General features: G+C 39.8%; 1 protein-coding gene across 4 annotated transcripts in view; it reads left to right on the top strand.

Moving 5' to 3' along the window:
* Window positions 1-16,820, top strand: part of SVIL (supervillin) — a 142,917-nt gene that overhangs the window by 14,684 nt on the left and 111,413 nt on the right. For 3 of the 4 annotated variants that reach the window (XM_061350715.1, XM_061350705.1, XM_061350677.1), the window contains exon 2: window positions 15,181-15,275. The gene's annotated coding sequence lies outside the window, so the exon portion shown is untranslated. The remainder of the gene's footprint in view (window positions 1-15,180; window positions 15,276-16,820) is intronic. The other variant, XM_061350687.1, reaches the window with a different exon arrangement.

Below are 16,820 nucleotides of genomic sequence, written 5' to 3'. Positions count from 1 at the left end.
ATGTTCATAGTTCTGTAAGAGTACCTCTCTTCTTCACTGTGATATAATGTTGTCACTTACGGAATGAGAATTTTTTAAAATCCACTTTAGGTGAACAGAAGTCCAGTAAGCTACATGAATTCAGTATGTCCCTGATTATATTGTTTTGTTAGAAAGATACCTTCATTTAATAACTTTAAAAATTCTTCCATTTCTTGAATTTATTTTTAATGAAGTTAATTTCATTAATAAAGGTGATGATTTTAGTCATGCTGTCATAAGATGTTTAAGCCCAGGAGGTAAATCTAAATTCTTAATTCGAATACATTGTTAAGAGATTATCTGAATAGGCCAGTGCATGACCTACTGGTTAATGACCATGCAGCATTAGACTTGTCTTTCTGCCTTGTTTGAGGGAATTAAAATTTTAATACTCCTCCCATTTCTGAAGCTGGCCTTTCTGGAGACTGTAATTAGTTGTGACTGTTACCTTTGGTAGGATATTCATCTGTTTCTATTTTGGATTTTATGGTCTGTTTCAGTCATTAGTCAGTTCCTGGGTGCTTGGGGTGTTTTCTTTGGGGTTTTTTTTTGGCTGTGTGTTCTTCCCTGACTTGCTCTAAAGACTTCACTGCTAGACATTCAGGCTATGTCCAGTTGATCCACATAGTCCCAACAGCCAAAATGTCTTACATTCTGTTGGAGCTGGATGATGTGCTTATATATTTTAGGATGATACCTAGTAACCTGACCAGGAGGGATGACTACAGAAAAAGGAAGAGGAAAATAGGATTCTGAATTATGTGACCTCTTGCTAGCTTTAGGGAAAGAGCTGCTGGAAAGCAGGTATACTTTTAAGAAACTGCTTTTCTATTATGGGTCTCTTAAGAGCTGCAGAGTTTTAATTCTCATTTGAAACTTTGGAAATTACTCTGCTCTTTCTGGTTTTATCCAGATACACAAAGCAGTCTTGCCATTGCTATGCTGACCCAATGACTGATGCAGTCAGTGCAGAGTTGTAGTAACTGCTAGTTTAGCTTGGGCGGGAAATGGCCAGTCTACCACTACTATCTCTGCCAAACCCAAATTTTATTATTTCTTTCTAGACCTATATAAGGAGCATGTGCTAACACTCTTTGCAAAGCAGATCTTATGGTATAGCTGGATGTAACTGAAGATCAGAGCTACCTGCCAGATTTTATAGTGCATGTGATGGATCAGCTGGAGACTGATTTAACGGGAACTTCATTATTGTACTGTTGAAGACTTTGAAATCAACTCTAATTGACTAATTCAAATGAGAAGGCTTTTAGTCAGCAAAAACTTCACAGTTCGTCCTTTTCTCCCTTTCCAGCTTTTTATTCATATAGGACATTCCTAGACTTACTACTTCCACCTTGGCTGGCCAAGCACTGGTGCTGCCAACCACTGCAGCACTTCTGGCTTTTCTGATCTCCACCAAATCTCCTTTAGCCATATTTGCAGCATCATTCTTTTCTGGACAAAAGAAAGCATGTGTGTCTTATTTGTATTTCCTTTTTCAGTGTATGCACCACAGTAATTTCAATGGAGTGGTGCAGAAGCGTGGGTTTGGAAAGAGGACATGAGTTATGTAAATTTTATTGTCTCAACAAATTTTACCTCTACAAGTAGAGGCCCAGTGTTGGTCAAAACAAACAAAAAAAAGCTCTTGCAGACTAATTTGGAAAACTCGATGTTCAAAATTAGACAGTTATTACATGTAGAACTGTCTTTTTAAGGGTAAATATATATATGTTGTTAATTCTTGTGACACCTGTCTCTGTTACCCATTTTGTCAGTGCTGGAAGTTTAAAACTGCAAGTGTTGCTTGTGATGATCTGGAATTGCAGGGGTGACACTGCTGTCGGCTCCCTTGCTACCTGCCTCTTTCTGTGCCTGATGCAGTATCACAACAATTGTGATAACTGCTGGTTCTCAGCATGTAGGAAGCTGCAGGAGTAGGATCCTCTCCTTCCCTCTCAGGGAAGTTGTGAATACTCCATCCCTGGAGGTGTTCAAGGCCAGGTTGGGCAGAGCCTTTGGTGAAATGGTTTAGTGTGAGGTGTCCCTGCCCATGGCAGGGGGGGTGGAACTAGATGATCTTAAGGTCCTTTCTAACCCTAACTATTCTATGATTCTATGACATTTTAAGTGAGGAACTCCTCTGTTGTATTTAATTTACTTAATCCAAAGCCATTAGTAGCATAACTTCTTCACTACTTTAAAGATTATGAACTTAGAATCATAGAATAGTTAGGGTTGGAAAGGACCTTAAGATCATCTAGTTCCAACCCCCCTGCCATGGGCAGGGACACCTCATACTTAACCATGTCACCCAAGGCTCTGTCCAACCTGGCCTTGAACACGCCAGGGATGGCGCATTCACAGCTTCCTGGGAAAACCATTCCTGTGCCTCACCACTATTATAGTAAAGAACTCCTTCCTTATATCCAATCTAAACTTCCCCTGTTTAAGCTTTAAACCTGTTACCCCTTGTCCTGTCACTACAGTCCCTAGTGATGAGTCCCTCCCCAGCATCCTTATAGGCCCCCTTCAGATACTGGAAGGCTGCTATGAGGTCTCCACGCAGCCTTCTCTTCTCCAGGATGAACAGCCCCAACTTTCTCAGCCTGTCTTCATATGGGAGATGCTCCAGTCCCCCAGTCATCCTTGTGGCCCTCCTCTGGACTTGTTCCAACAGCTCCATGTCCTTTTTATGTTGAGGACACCAGAACTGCACACAATACTCCAAGTGAGGTTTCACGAGAGCAGAATAAAGGGGCAGGATCACCTTCTCCGACCTGCTGGTCACACTCCTTTTGATGCAGCCCAGGATACAATTGGCTTTCTGGGCTGTAAGCACATACTGAAGCCGGTTCATGTTCATTTTCCCATCAACCAGCACCCCCAAGTCCTTCTCTGCAGGGCTGCTCTGAATCTCTGCCCAACCTGTAGCTGTGCCTGGGATTGCTCCACCCCAGGTGTAGGACCTTGCACTTGGCATGGTTAAACTTCATGAGGCTGGCATCAGCCCACCTTAAAAGTGTGTCAAGGCCCCTCTGGATGGCATTCCTTCTCTCCAGTATATCAACTGAACCACACAGCTTGGTGTCATCGGCAAACTTGCTGAGAGGGCACTCAATCCCACTGTCCATGTCAGCAACGAAGATGTTGAACAAGATGGGTCCCAGCACCGATCCCTGAGGGACAAAGGTCCCTCAAAGTCTTGTAAACCCTCTTAAAGATGGATGATGCACCTGATTTTCACTGTTTCTTATATATTTAAATGCTGAGGGAGGCAGTAAAGTATTGAAATTGATGAAAGCATGTGTAAGCTAATTTGTATGGGAGAAAGGGAATGCACTCTGGCTTGAAGGAATGATTTTCTTTACCTTTGTATTTGGATGTACTTCTGTACTTAGTACTGAAGCTTCATGTAATTTGAATGCTGTAGACAAAGCAACAAGGAGGTAACATGGCAGTGAGTCAGAGAAGTGAGAGAAACTGGGCAAATCAAAGTTATTTTGTGGTAATGAAGTCTTGAATGTGTGAATTTTAAGAGGTGGTTAAGAACTGTAATCTGGAGTGTAATCAGATGTGTCTTCTGGAGGGAAAAAGTACCATTACTATGAAATCAGAATATACAAACGTCTCTGGGCCTGAAGGAAAGTTTAAAAAAATCATTTTGAGAACTTGGAAGACAGTCTAATGATCATATGTGGGAATCTGCTAGGTAGTACTTATTAGGTTGGCAGGAGTCATTGGTTTACATGATGATAAAATACCTCTTTCATAAATGTTGCTACTTGACAAGTCTAACAATGTTAAACTTGGTTTTGCACCTTTTCAGATGTCTTAAATAATGTTGCCCCTACCAAAGGTGCTAAGAGAGACAATGCTATGGAACTACCTCTGATGTCACATTTTAATTGTATAGGAGCTTATTAAGTAATTAAACCTTTAAATCTAAGATCAGTCATATTTTAAGATTGGCATTTATTTAATTACAGGTGTGCTTTATTTCTAGGGGTTTTATGAGAAAATTGGAAGTTGAAAATGTTCTTGCTCAGACACAGTTGAGCATGACAATTTACAAGTCTCATTAGACATTGGTGTTTGCCTGTCTTAAGGAATGAGTTCAGCATGGAGCACTGTGACAAATCAATGGCAGTTGGTTTACAAATATAGAAGGAATCTTCTGTTTGCCAGGTGTGTCTTAGTCGAAGTTGCTTAAGTTGCTTGAATGTACAGTCAGTCAAACCTGTAAAAGGGGTCCTGGGTAGAATTTAGACTTTCTGTCACTGGGATATGCACACTCATACTGTGTAGAGCATGTGGCAATCACTGCACTTTTAAAAATTGGGTTTGGGGGATGATCTAGTTCATGCAGCTAGTACTTGGCTTTTATTTTGATATATCTAATTCATACGTAAAAGATGAGGAAGGAATTCAAGCTGAAGATTAAGGAGTGAGTGTACCTAAGAGAGCTCAAGCAATGTGATTTACCCTTTGAACTCATGACTGAAGCTCTAACTATAGCACAGCACTGTGTTTCTGGCCACTGTTTCTATCCCCAGGCACTTTTGTCAGAAGAGATTCCCACCCCTGTTACTTACACACTCTCACATGTCAGAGGTAACTCTCTCAGTAAGGGTGCCCATTGCAAAATATACACAGTCCTGATTTATAACTGAGGTCTGGCTGAGGCAGAGCTGTGCAAGTGCAGGTTAGAAGTCACTCAGATAACATAAATCCAGAACACTTGGGTCTGCCAGTTGGCTGATACATGAAGTGGGTGTTTTACAGCACATACTCTAAACTGTGAGGAAGAGATTGAAAACAACAGTTGATTTCTAGATTTGCTGTTAACCATTTTAATATGTGTGTTTGTACTGTGCTGATGATGGGAGATTTTTTCCTGCTTTTTTTAGCCTGTAGGTAGGGAAATTCCCTTGAACTTAAGTGAAATTCAAAGGTGATGCAAATAGTTACTTTTTTTGCATCTGTTGAGGTTCTTACCCTTACTCATTCAGCAAAGAGGGTTATCTGGCTGAGAGGAAATTGCCTATCTGTGAAGTTTCTAGCTTTTCAGAAGCTTGTTACCAGCCTAAGCTGGCCCTCCCTGCCCCCTCACTTCAGTCGTTTGAAGTGAAACATGGCAGCCTAAAATTCAATTAAAAAAAAGAAATCAAATTTAAAGCCCTTTCAGTATGTTTAAGAAAATGCACCTGTGTGCTATTGGATCACTGGGAAACTGAACATCTGCCCTAAGCATGTAGGTTATGAATTTGCTTGGAGTTGGGGAAAAGCAAGAGGGCACAGCTCCGTGCAGGGCAGGACTGAGCTGGTGTCTCTGTGCTGCAGTTCCTCCAGTGCCTGAAACAGGGAGGTCTGCTCTTGTTCAGATGTCTTCCAGTGGAAGGAGTGCTGACTGAGCTTGCCAGCAATGATAAAGCCTCCAGGTGGTGATCACAGTAAACATGCTGTGAGAATCCTGCTTTCCCAGGAGTTACATGGGGCAAGGATGTACTTCTGTCACTTGTTCCGTTGGAAGCTTCTTGCCGCTAGCAGCCAAACAACATGCAGAGCAATCAAAATATGGCTCTTCTAGCGTTACTGGTGTTCTGGCTTATGGTACTTGCTTCTGTTTTCAAAGAATTTGTCAGCATGGACAGACTACTTCACTCTAAAAATGTAAAATCTCATCACAAGTGCTGCTTGTGTGGTAATAAACGTACATAACTTTAAAACAAGAGCTGCATATGATGCTTGCTTTTTTCCCCACACTGTTTATTCAACAGCCTGCCAAACGGTGTAGGTATCTTCTGAATGGATTAATGCAAAACTGGCAAATCAAGTGCTAATTACACTGCTTCTGTTAAGTTCAGACTATTGTAAGGCTGCTATTGACTACAAGGAAGTACACCACAAAATTGCTCTGATCTTAGATTAAGCTATAGTTTGAGACTGCTACCTTAAAACAAAAGAACCTAAGTCCATAAATAATCTATAAGCAACAAACTTTAATAGCAGATACAGTTAGCAAGGAACTGTACAAATCGCACAGGACTAGATAATCTCGACCATAATTATGTAGTCCACTAAGTAAAATTTCCAGAGCTCAGCTCATGAATAAGACTGGATTGTTTGTGATATGATTTTGTAAAACAAACAAAGAGACTAAAGGCTCCAGAGGCTACTTAAGGTTCTGCAGATGGGTTAATGGCTACTACTTAATTGTTTAAAGCATGTGTCAGGAGATACCTGGCAACTGTAGAAAGAATATGTAAGAAAGAAAACTGTTAGGGATGTGCAGAATTTCTTTACCAATACAGCTGTGTTTCCAGCAGGTCACTTTTATAATTTTTCTATTCAAATCTAATCCTTAAATGTTGAGTGAGGTTTTTCTAGATAATATATGTTGCTAAGTATTTTCTGCTGTATTCTGATTGTGCTAATAAGGTGAACATTTGCTGTGATGTTTTGGTTCTGCTTTGGTGCTATTAACACATACCTGTTCTGATATCCATACATCCTATTTAATTCTGCCACCTAAGACATCTGTGACAATAGAAGAAGGGAAAAAACCACTTGTAGCAGTCTAGAAAAAAATGCTCCCAGTTGGTGGACTTCCTGACGGGTTGTCTTTACTGGCCATTGAGGTAGCTAGCCCCAACAGCAGCAGAGGTACAGCTATCACACTGAAGATCATAGGAAGCTCTATCTTCACTTTGGAGTGCTTTAAGAATAGACTGGGCCTCCTCCCTTTCTTAAAGAGAAAAGAAAAGAGATTCAGCCTGTGGGGACACCTTAACTCTAGGGAGTCTCCTGAAGACCATCTTTTGCCTTTTCTTTTTTATGCGTAGCTGTTGACTCATTGAGATAAAGCAGAATGGGTACTTCTGATACAGCAATTTGCGCTTATTCAGGTAAATCTGCTGTGTGATGCCCTACACCCAAATACAGAAGGAATCACAGATGCAGCAGTAAATGGTGACCTTGTTGAGCCTGCAGACTTTTAGAAGGGAAAGCTTCTGTGGCTGTCTCCTGGAGCTTCCTGCAAAACAAAGGCTTATCCTGGAGTTTCCTGCCTCAACATGGATCCCTCTTGTAAGCTTTATTTTACATCAGTAACTCCTTGACTCAAAATCCCTGAAGAATTTATAAATTTGGGTGATGGGAGCCACAGACTTGTCCAGAACAGTTACTGTGTGGAAAAATATCCCTTCCTTAGGCACATAATCTGAAAAATTGCTGTAGGGAGTTAACATGAATCTTGGTGCTAACGCTGAGTTACTCATCCTCACCAGACCCATGTGAAATTGGAGAGTTCATCCTGAATGATGGATTGGGAGCTGGATTATGGGGGCTGGGGCTAGCTACCATGTGGTCACCCACATGTACCAGATTCCCCCTCACCCCATGTTCATCTGTGTTTAATGTGTAAGGAAGCAATTGAATAATTTTTATATTGCTGGTCTGAAATGAGTCAGTGCGTGGTCAGCCATGTTGTGGAGCAGGGAAGGGAATGACTCACACTGCTAGGGAGAGGAGTGGGAATCTGACAGCTAGCAGCTGGCTGAGGTTGCCTTGGAGCTACAGAGCAATCCCAGTGACTTCTCCAAGGTCATACAAGATTCTGTCAGCAAGAAACTGAAACCATCTCTCTTGTGTTATAGGGTGCTGACCACAGGTCTGTCACATGCAATAGCTAGTGGGAAGTGGCTTTAGATTTGTTCTACTTGAGTTTGCAAATGCTTATGTGTGAATTAATAGGTGCTTTCTTGTATATGCCAAAATCCAAGTGTACTGAGCTGATCATAACTGTAGATCTTCAAGTATAAACTGTCTGCATTCCATGATTACATAGTTCAGGTAACTTTCCCTTAGAAATGTGATTTTTGGATAGACAGTCATCTATTGACTACAGCACATTTATGTTTAAGGGCTACTGCCTTTAAATAAAGATAGCTTGGGAATTAGCGTCTGAAACAAATCCTTATGTGGTTTTATATTGCAAACTCAGTAAAAAATAAGTCAGTATACAGTTGTCAAATAACGCTCACAATCTGCAGCATGACACTATCAATAGCCTAATACAAACTTTAGAATGGAGTATTTCACTAATCCCTAACACACATTTCTTAGGGGATACAGCATTTTCAGCTATATGTTCCTTTCATTAAGACAGTGCTGAATGTAAGGGCCTGAGGGCAGAGCCTAGGTCATGTACTCTGCCATCAATTTCTATGCCTTATTTTTTTTTAATTCATTTGGAAAGGAATAAAGTATCTTTGAAGAGTTCAGAGCTCTGTGTTGGTTTTGAAGCTGTCTGCTTTGCTCCTGTGTTTTTACAGTTTCTTTAGAAAAAGGGCTGTCCAAAAAAATTCTGAACATGATTATGTGTAACATATGGGCACTTTCTTTCACTACAGTTAATTCACGTTGAAGGGCTTTATCCTAGCTTTGGCAAATTTTGTTAAGCTGCCATTTGACTTAACTTCTGTGTAATTTTTTTTCTTTTCTTTTTTTTTTTTTTGGTTTGTTTCTTGAAACCAAAGACAGCTTGTTGCACATAAAGAACAAAAAAAAAAAAAAAAAAGGAAAAAAAAAGGCAGGGAATATTGGAGAAATCTATCTCCAGCAATGTAATATATTGTCTGATGTTCTTCTAGGAACAAATGCATCATGCGGATTTTCATGTAGGAGGGCTTTTAGAGTTTTAATGATTGGGTGTTAGCCACAAGGTTCATGTGACATGACAAATGTGGAACATCTGTGTGTTGATGCACATCACTATTCTAAAAGTCATTTCCATTGCTACGTGCATTGAATTAAATACAAGAATTTAGGAAAAAAATAGTTGGAAGGACACATTCTGTGAAATACAATGGGAAGGATCTGTTGTGCAAGCCCTCAGACCTCAGTCATGCACTTCTCATTCTGATGTGCTCTGTGAATTAACTGTTGCTCCCTTTGGACTGGGAGAATGTTATTGTGCTTTCCTAGTTAGTGGCAAACTATTTTCTGGATAGAAATTATGGTTTAGCATAAGGGATTTCTCAGTATAGTTCCTTGTCTGAAGGATATATGTGCTGTATGTGAAGTAAGTGGTTGGCTGAGTTGGCATACTTGAATTGGAAATGAAGTGTGGCCGAGTGGCTTTGACTAGGATCTGTCATATTAAAACATGAATCTTATTTGTAAGCCTGCCTGAAATGACCTTACATAGCAACTGATATCTTTGTAAATCCTGGGTGCTACTGGTTTGACTCCATGCTATAACTGGAGTAAGAGTTTTTGGCTATTAAGATGACTGATGTGTTGAGGAAAAGCAATTCTTATAGATAAGATTTGAACTTTAGCATTCTGGAGCAGTAGCTAGGAATCCCATTTCTTCTAGATCCCTTACCAGATAATATGAAGGGTACCGTACTTTATTGTGTCTCGTACACTTGATGCTATTACCATGGCCTGACTAGAGAGGCCTCCAGGTTTAGATTGCAGGATATAGTACATCCAGGAAGCTGACTTCAGGGTGTAAGTCACAGCTTATGTTGGAGTGGAATTCATTGCAGGGGTGGCAAGAAGCTCACTGCTGTGCAGAAGGCAAGTGCAGTTGATAATAATAATTGTCTTCCTAATGACTTGCATCTATTTTAGATGTGGTCTGAAGCTTCAGATGTTTAGGTTTGAACACATCATTAAATAGTGTCTTTTTTTTTTAAGGAATGCAAAGCTATTCTTTCAGATGTTGTTATTACAGACAAGGATTTACTGAATTCTGGATCTTACAGCTAGAAACTAGTCTTAAAAACTCAGTCCTTTCTAGGTTATCTTCACAGTCTGGGAGGGCAAATGTAAAGGACCTCCTTTAGTTGATCTGAACTTAGTTTCAAACAGCTCTCTGAAATGATTTCTGAACAATTCCTTAATATGTTGAAGTTATGATGACTATTTTCATGCTGCACTTAACTCTTTTTGAATTTAGTATTTTTGAAGCTTTTAATACCTCTTCAAAAAAGATTGAAGTTTATAAGAGTTTCTACTCTAGAGTGCATGCAAAAGCTCTTGTTCCAAGATAGCCACATACGCCTGCACTTTAGAGACGTTGGAAAGCTTGGAGACTGAAAATGTCACTTCGCTTGGAAATAGCTTCTGAAAGATGCCTTGCTTTTAAAGAAGGCAGAAGAAATGGGTTGAAGTAAGGGGAACATCTCTGGGATTTGTTGTCCAGAGTCAGGTGCTTAGGGCTGGACAGAAGTATACAAGCCGTAAACAATTTGGGCATCCATTTTAATTGTCATGTTCAGCAATACTGTCTTAGAATTTACTGTGCTTTCATTAAGTAGTTTTTATCATAAAACTACAGTTATCTCATAACAAAATACAGATTCTTTAAAGTTGGGATAGAAAATGTTTTTGTTTGGGTTTGAAGTTGGTAGTTTTGAAACTATTTTAATTTTCTACTTCTTATTTTTTGTTTGTTTTTCCTTTTCCAAAGCTGTTGGTACAAACAAAGCAGCTACTTTCCCATCCAGACCCCCATCTGCCTGAGCTCTCTAAGAGGCCACACTGCACCCCCTCTGCTGACTCTGGGAGTCCTGTATCTTTAGTGAGTGAGGACCCATGAGGATTTTTATATCGCATTTCCAGCAGACTTCTTGTCTTCAGAGTGCTGGGAAAACAATATGATAATTTTCCTAAGGCTTTGAGGAGACTACCGATGTCTTGAATTTTTACTACACTAGAGGTCAGTGTATGACGGGAGCTTCTGTGAGGTGGTATAGAGTTTCTTGCAGAATCCTGTTTCATCAGATTTGAAACCAGATTCTAAGAGAAACTGTAGCCTACTACTGTGGAAAAAAACTTCACATTAACATGTCTTATGACTGTCTTGGATAAAGGGGTTTTTTGAGCTTCCTGCTTTTAATTCTACTTGCTAAAGGAGTATTTGGCAAGTATTAATAGCAGCACTTTAGTGTGGTAAGCATGAATATGCACAGTCAATTGTTCCAACGTGCAACGCAGACATTAATCTTGCTTTGCAATAGCATTATTTTTTGATTCAGATATATTTCTATATGCCGTGCTATTTGTAGGAGTTATCCTTAACCTGTGCACTGTGCTTCTTAAGGGTATGGTGGGAGAATTGCACATGCACCTATTATTAGTGTAGATGTCAAGTTCCTGGGGTACTGAGCTGGTAACTTTCAGATGAATGACTTCACTTTAGAGTGCTGAGGGAAGCATATTCAGGCATGATTCTATCATGGTGCTTGTAGAGACTGTCTCCTCAGCAGGTCTTCTTCAGTTCTTCAGAAAAGTAATTTCTTTAAACATCTGGAACATGCAAAAGCAGATTGGTTCTGAAAACATCGTTGGGCAGGGGGATTAGAACAGATGGTCAAACTATAACAGTGTGATGTGAGGTCAAATGGGAGAGAAATGCGTTTTAGAGGAGTCCTGCTGACTGGAGCAGATTACATCACAAATGACAATATAAGTAAGATGGTGGAATAGGGAAAAATAACTGCAGGGTGGATTTGAGCTTTTGGATATGTTCTCTAAGGGAACTAGGTTCAAACAAAAGTGCCTGTATCCTGTTATTCTTGTGTAGGGCTCTTCTGAAATTCCTCAGAAAACAAGAAAAATGAGAACATGGGATGCTAAGATTTTACAGGCTAGCACCAATATAGAGGGTAAGCGCAGGCATAGAGCTGAATTTAGGTGTTCTTAAGAGATCTTCTGAGTGTTTGAGAGACCTGGACTGATGAAAATGTTTGTGGCTTTTTTTTTTTTTTTTTTTGGTGGGGTGGAAGGGGAAAAGGACACAATGAAAGCATAACCAACAGTCTGAAAATGTCCATTGTACTTGGCTGCTGCCCAATATGTTTTGTTACATGCCTCTGGAGCATTAAGTTGACACCTCAACTGAGACAGTGTGAAGGACGTATTAGAGTCTGGTTTAATTGAACTCTCTGTAATGAGACATGGCTTCACAGAAAAGTTGTTTCACTCCTCTGCCTCTTTCACAGATTTTTCCAAGCTACATTTTTTATTTATCCTCTGTAAGAAATGAAGAGGTACTAAGGCTTTGCAGAGTGGGGCCTTGTCAAAACATCTCCAGCTTTTGTGGTGTAATGCTTTATTGTGTTGGGTTTGACAAGCATGAGAAGATGATGGCTTTGCAGAGCTGATGTGATAAAAATCATTAAGCAACAATAAAACATCCTAAAAATTTCTTTTCTTTTCCTGTCCTTTTGACATTGGAGGGACACAACCTTAATTTATTCCAGTGAAACTCTTTAAGATAAGCCTCATAGTTCTGTATCTCTTATGTGCAAAACAGACTTTAAGGAAGAGAAGCTGTTGTAGCTGTCCCCTACCCAGCCTAGTGAATAACCTGATGGGTCAGTGCAAAGTCTTGCAGAGCAGCTATATTTCTGTCTGCTGTGCACATTGTCTTTACTGTTCTTTACTGGTTCAGATGTAACAGCCGTCAGGTGTTAAATTAGTCCAAATATTGATGTTATCTGCATCCAGAATAATCTTTTTCTAGAAAAACTGCAAGCTTGGTTATTCCCCTGGATCTAAAATGATGAGTCTTTGTGACTAAGCAGAAGGGATTACTCACTGGCCCCTCTTTCTAGTTTGTAATATCAAGTATCCAAATGATATTTTGATGTCTGTCTTTCCTTCATAATGTACTGACAGATTCCAGGATCTGTCTATTGTGCAATAAACCAGAGTACATCAAAAAGTAAAGAATTAATATTTGAAGTGCCTTTTCCTGCTTTTGTTCTAAACTCTCAAAATGCAGGAATTATCAGCTATACAGTTCAAGTGGCTTGCCAGACACCTCTCAGGTGACCTGGAGAGAGAGTGAAAAATATTGCAGCCAAGGTCAGTCTTTAGAAGGTTAGAATTAAGTTGCCAGCTCTTGCATTTTGATTTCAGTCTCAAATGTTCCCTAGTGGGTGATCTGTAGTTCTTAGGCCTTGGGTTTGTCTCATTATGTGCTCTTGCAAAAACTTCACATAAGACTTCTGACAGTAACAAGAATGTATGGAATACACTGACATATGCAAATGTAAAAGGAGAACCCCAACAGTTCTGAGAGGATACTTCAACTCACACCAGATACTCAAGGTTCCTTTGAAAGGGTAGATTTGACAGGCTTCAAAGCTGCAGGCCTTCAAAACTGCAGCACCACGGTCCTCAATCTCTTGTTCCAAGCACAAATGTGGCATTTTCAGAATGAGAAGAGCTAATGAAATATGCTAGTGGGATAGTGGCAATGTGCACCAGGTTTAACGCATGCTCTGCATTATAATCGTCACCTCTTCCCATCCCACAGTGGCTTCCAGGAAACCTGTGAAGTAGTTGACCAAACCTGTAGCTGGATTTCAAATCCTTCATTCCTTTTCTGTTTTTATAAATGTTGATACATAAAGAGGAAAAGCCACGAACAGTAGAAGTAATGGAGCAGCCCTACAGTTAAGTAGCAAGAAGAAAATCGGAAACTGAGCATTATGTGATGGTGAAAAAAATGGTTTATTTTACTTTCAACTGCCCCTTGGCAATCGTATTTTTTTTCTTCAAGTTTCCTACAGGCGGAGAAGTGAGTCCCCACTTTTTTACCCCTCCTAAGTGCAGGAATGCTCGTTTGAGGAGATTGAAAGTTGGCAATGGGAAAACAATAGCATGTGGTTTACCATATTCTGGGAACTTTAGGCTAGTTTCCTGCCTGAAATACAAAGATAAATGTGGATAGACGTTAAAAACTGTCTTAGTTAAAATGTGTGAACAGCTGCGTATCATTAGGGAGAAGACTGAATTGCTTCCGTAGCTGTTCCCATGGACTCTAAGGTAGTCTATGTTTGGAGGTTTGTTCATCTTCTAAAATCAGAGTTTTTCCCAGCTCTGGCAGAATTCCTCTTATCTGTCTTTTTTTGCCTTTTCAATGGATTACTTTTGTTTTGACCTCTTCTCTAGATGTCCTTATTAGTGTCTGACATGTTCAGCAGCTGCAGTGGAAGCAAAGCAGTGACCTGACTTCTCTTAGCAGTTGTTGCTATGGTCACGTAGGATATCATGACTTTATTTTGTGTCTCTTAGCAGATAAAAAAAAAAAGTTTAATAAAACAGCTGTAAAAGTGAAAGAAGTATATATGGCACCTAAAACTATTTGCAGGTAAGCTGAACCTCAGCCTGCAACAGTAAAAATGTTGGTTTAGCTACCAGCTGTATTACAGGAGGGACACAATAATCAATTTAACAGGAAAGACTGTTTCATGGAGTTCAGGTCTGCACTGGAGAACTTGTCACTGCTCTGTAGAAAGAAACAACTGCATTGGTAGAACCGATCAAGCCTGGAGTAGTTCATGATTGTGAGTATTTAGGAGTTCAGGGGCTTGGCATCTTTGAGGACAATGTGGTGCTGGGATAATTCAGTTAGTTTGAAACAATCCCAGTTCGATACTACATCACTATGAATCTCCACATGGACTAAATCACCATGTGGGAAAGCAATGAGTGTTACAGGGAGAGCCAGAGATGTTTTATATTTGTCAGAGAAAAAAATAAAAGCATTTATGATTCAAGGTGTGGGGGTCAAAACTCAGGCAACATGGCAGGTGTTGCCCACAACACTGAACTCATTTGAAAAGGGTATGTGCTCCCCACTGAGAGAGATCTCAGGTCTGTCTCCTGATTGCTGTGATTCTAGGAAGAGAGCTGGCTCTTCCAATTGCATCCACTGATGTTTAAAGTTTTTGAGGGTAATAGTCTTTTGGTAGATGTTGCCTTCAATGCTGCTTGACCTTCCTGAAACGTGTAATAGAGACTACTTTCTGTGAGGTGGTTAAGGGAAAGCTTGGCATTTCTGGGGAAATTGGTAGTTCAAGGATATGTCTCCTGTGAAAGGCTCAGCCTAGTAAACGCAGGGTCAAGTTGCTTGGGGCTCCTGGCAAACTTGCAAGACCTCTTTCCCCATAAATATGTACTGCATGAATAGCTGGGCTTTGAAAAGTGCTGTTGCTTGTGGTGATCTTGTATATATGAACGGACAAGGTTGCAAGATACTTGAAACTGCTTCATTCTCTGTAGTCAGTCAGGTCATCCCCTTTGTGCATTTGTGGTTCTTACCCACACTTCTTTTGTGTTCATTTCTTGTAGGAGGAATTGCCTTTTGAACTGTGAGCCAATTGTGGATTTGGTTGTGGTGATGCAGATCTACCTAGAGGGTCAGGCCTGGATGGCTAGGATTTAAGGTGAGGCCGTGCTGAGGAATGGATGCAGATGTGAACCAAGAACTATGGGGTGTTTTTCTTTTTTCTTCTGGTGCTGTTTGTATCAAACATATAAAGGTAATCCGTGTATGCCTCCTATTACATATGTAGCAGTAAGAAAATGCAGTGTTATAAGAGAACTGATGTTAGGCAGTTTCTTTCTGGAGGTATGATAGGCACCACTTCAGTTGTTTTGCTCCAAAATTATATGGGGACTGTTTTCGTTGCAACTTGCTGTAGCTTATGAAGGCTAGGGGAACACAGTGTAAAGAGTAAAAGTTTGAACAAAAGCTTATTCTGCTTGTTTTGACATCTTATTAAAAAAAAAAAAAAAAAAGAAAGAGAGACTGGGGACAGTGCTTACTTTTATATGTGATCAAGAGCTTGAAAAGGTTGAAGGACTTGCAGTTGAAAAGAAAGACCTAACCTTAATTCCTGAAGATTTGGGTTTGGATTCCATGGAAAAAAATGGACCGAATATTAACAATTCTGAATTAAAGCAGTTGTATAAGGTATACTCCAAGAATGTTTGGAGCAAGCCTATTCAGATCACAGTTATTACCTGTATGCTTTCTGTGTGGTGAATAAGTTTAATGAAGGTGAGTGGAAGTAGCCTGTTCTTGCAAGACTAAAGCATGTACTGAGAACGGTCCTTGAATTTAGGTTTTTAAGGGTAATATGTACTTAAATAACTTCTTCCAACGAAGACTCATGTAAGTCAAGCCTCCAGAGAATTTCTTGCTGAACTTGCTTCTTAGTATGTACCATTGTAAACTGATTGTAACCTTCCAAAGACGATGCTGTTAGATCATGTGAATGGGTATTCTCGCTGTATTTAAAAAAACACCCATAAATCAACAACTAAAATCCATAGTGATTATTTTAGTAGGCAATTTAAACAGCCAGAGATTGTTAACAATATGTAATTTACAGGCTTATCATGACTGAGACAAGACAAAGCATGGCTTAAGAATGTTTGACAACTAAACCACAGGATCTTTGGATATAATCTTCAGATGAATGTATTTAAGCTTTTCCACAGCATCTTGAATACTGTGCAGTATTAACTATACTTATAACTAGCTTATAGTATAGATTCAGTAGGGTATTACGTGGACTATCAGACTGTAAAAGGATGGAAGAAAATTGATGATTTCTGGAGGTCATGACCTAGCTTCCTATTTTGTTGCTGGAGTTGCATCTGGGTAAGATTGTCCAGTTGACTTCAGAGGCTGGGAAACGTGCAGGACATGATCAGATGAGTCACTTATAGTCTCTTTTAATGTCATTCAGTAGACACAATTTATGAACAGGTATTTTGGGCTTTTTTTTTTTTCCCTTAATTTACAATGTATTGGCTTTGCTAGCAGCATACCGTTTATCATGTACTACCTGTATTGTAGACCTAAGGCAGCAAAGCTGAGGCTTCATGTGCAAGTTCATGTGCTGTCTTGCTGGACAGTTTAACAGCCCTGCATATATACGAAGAAACATGCAAAACCAGTAAACTTATTTCTGCTGTCCATG

The sequence above is a fragment of the Neopsephotus bourkii genome, unplaced genomic scaffold, assembly GCF_033783945.1.
Source record: "Neopsephotus bourkii isolate Nb327-2 ecotype Australia unplaced genomic scaffold, CSIRO-AGI_Nbou_v1 NB_53, whole genome shotgun sequence".
In the NCBI taxonomy this organism is placed as follows: domain Eukaryota; kingdom Metazoa; phylum Chordata; class Aves; order Psittaciformes; family Psittacidae; genus Neopsephotus; species Neopsephotus bourkii.
This window is presented reverse-complemented; position numbering and strand designations above follow the sequence as displayed.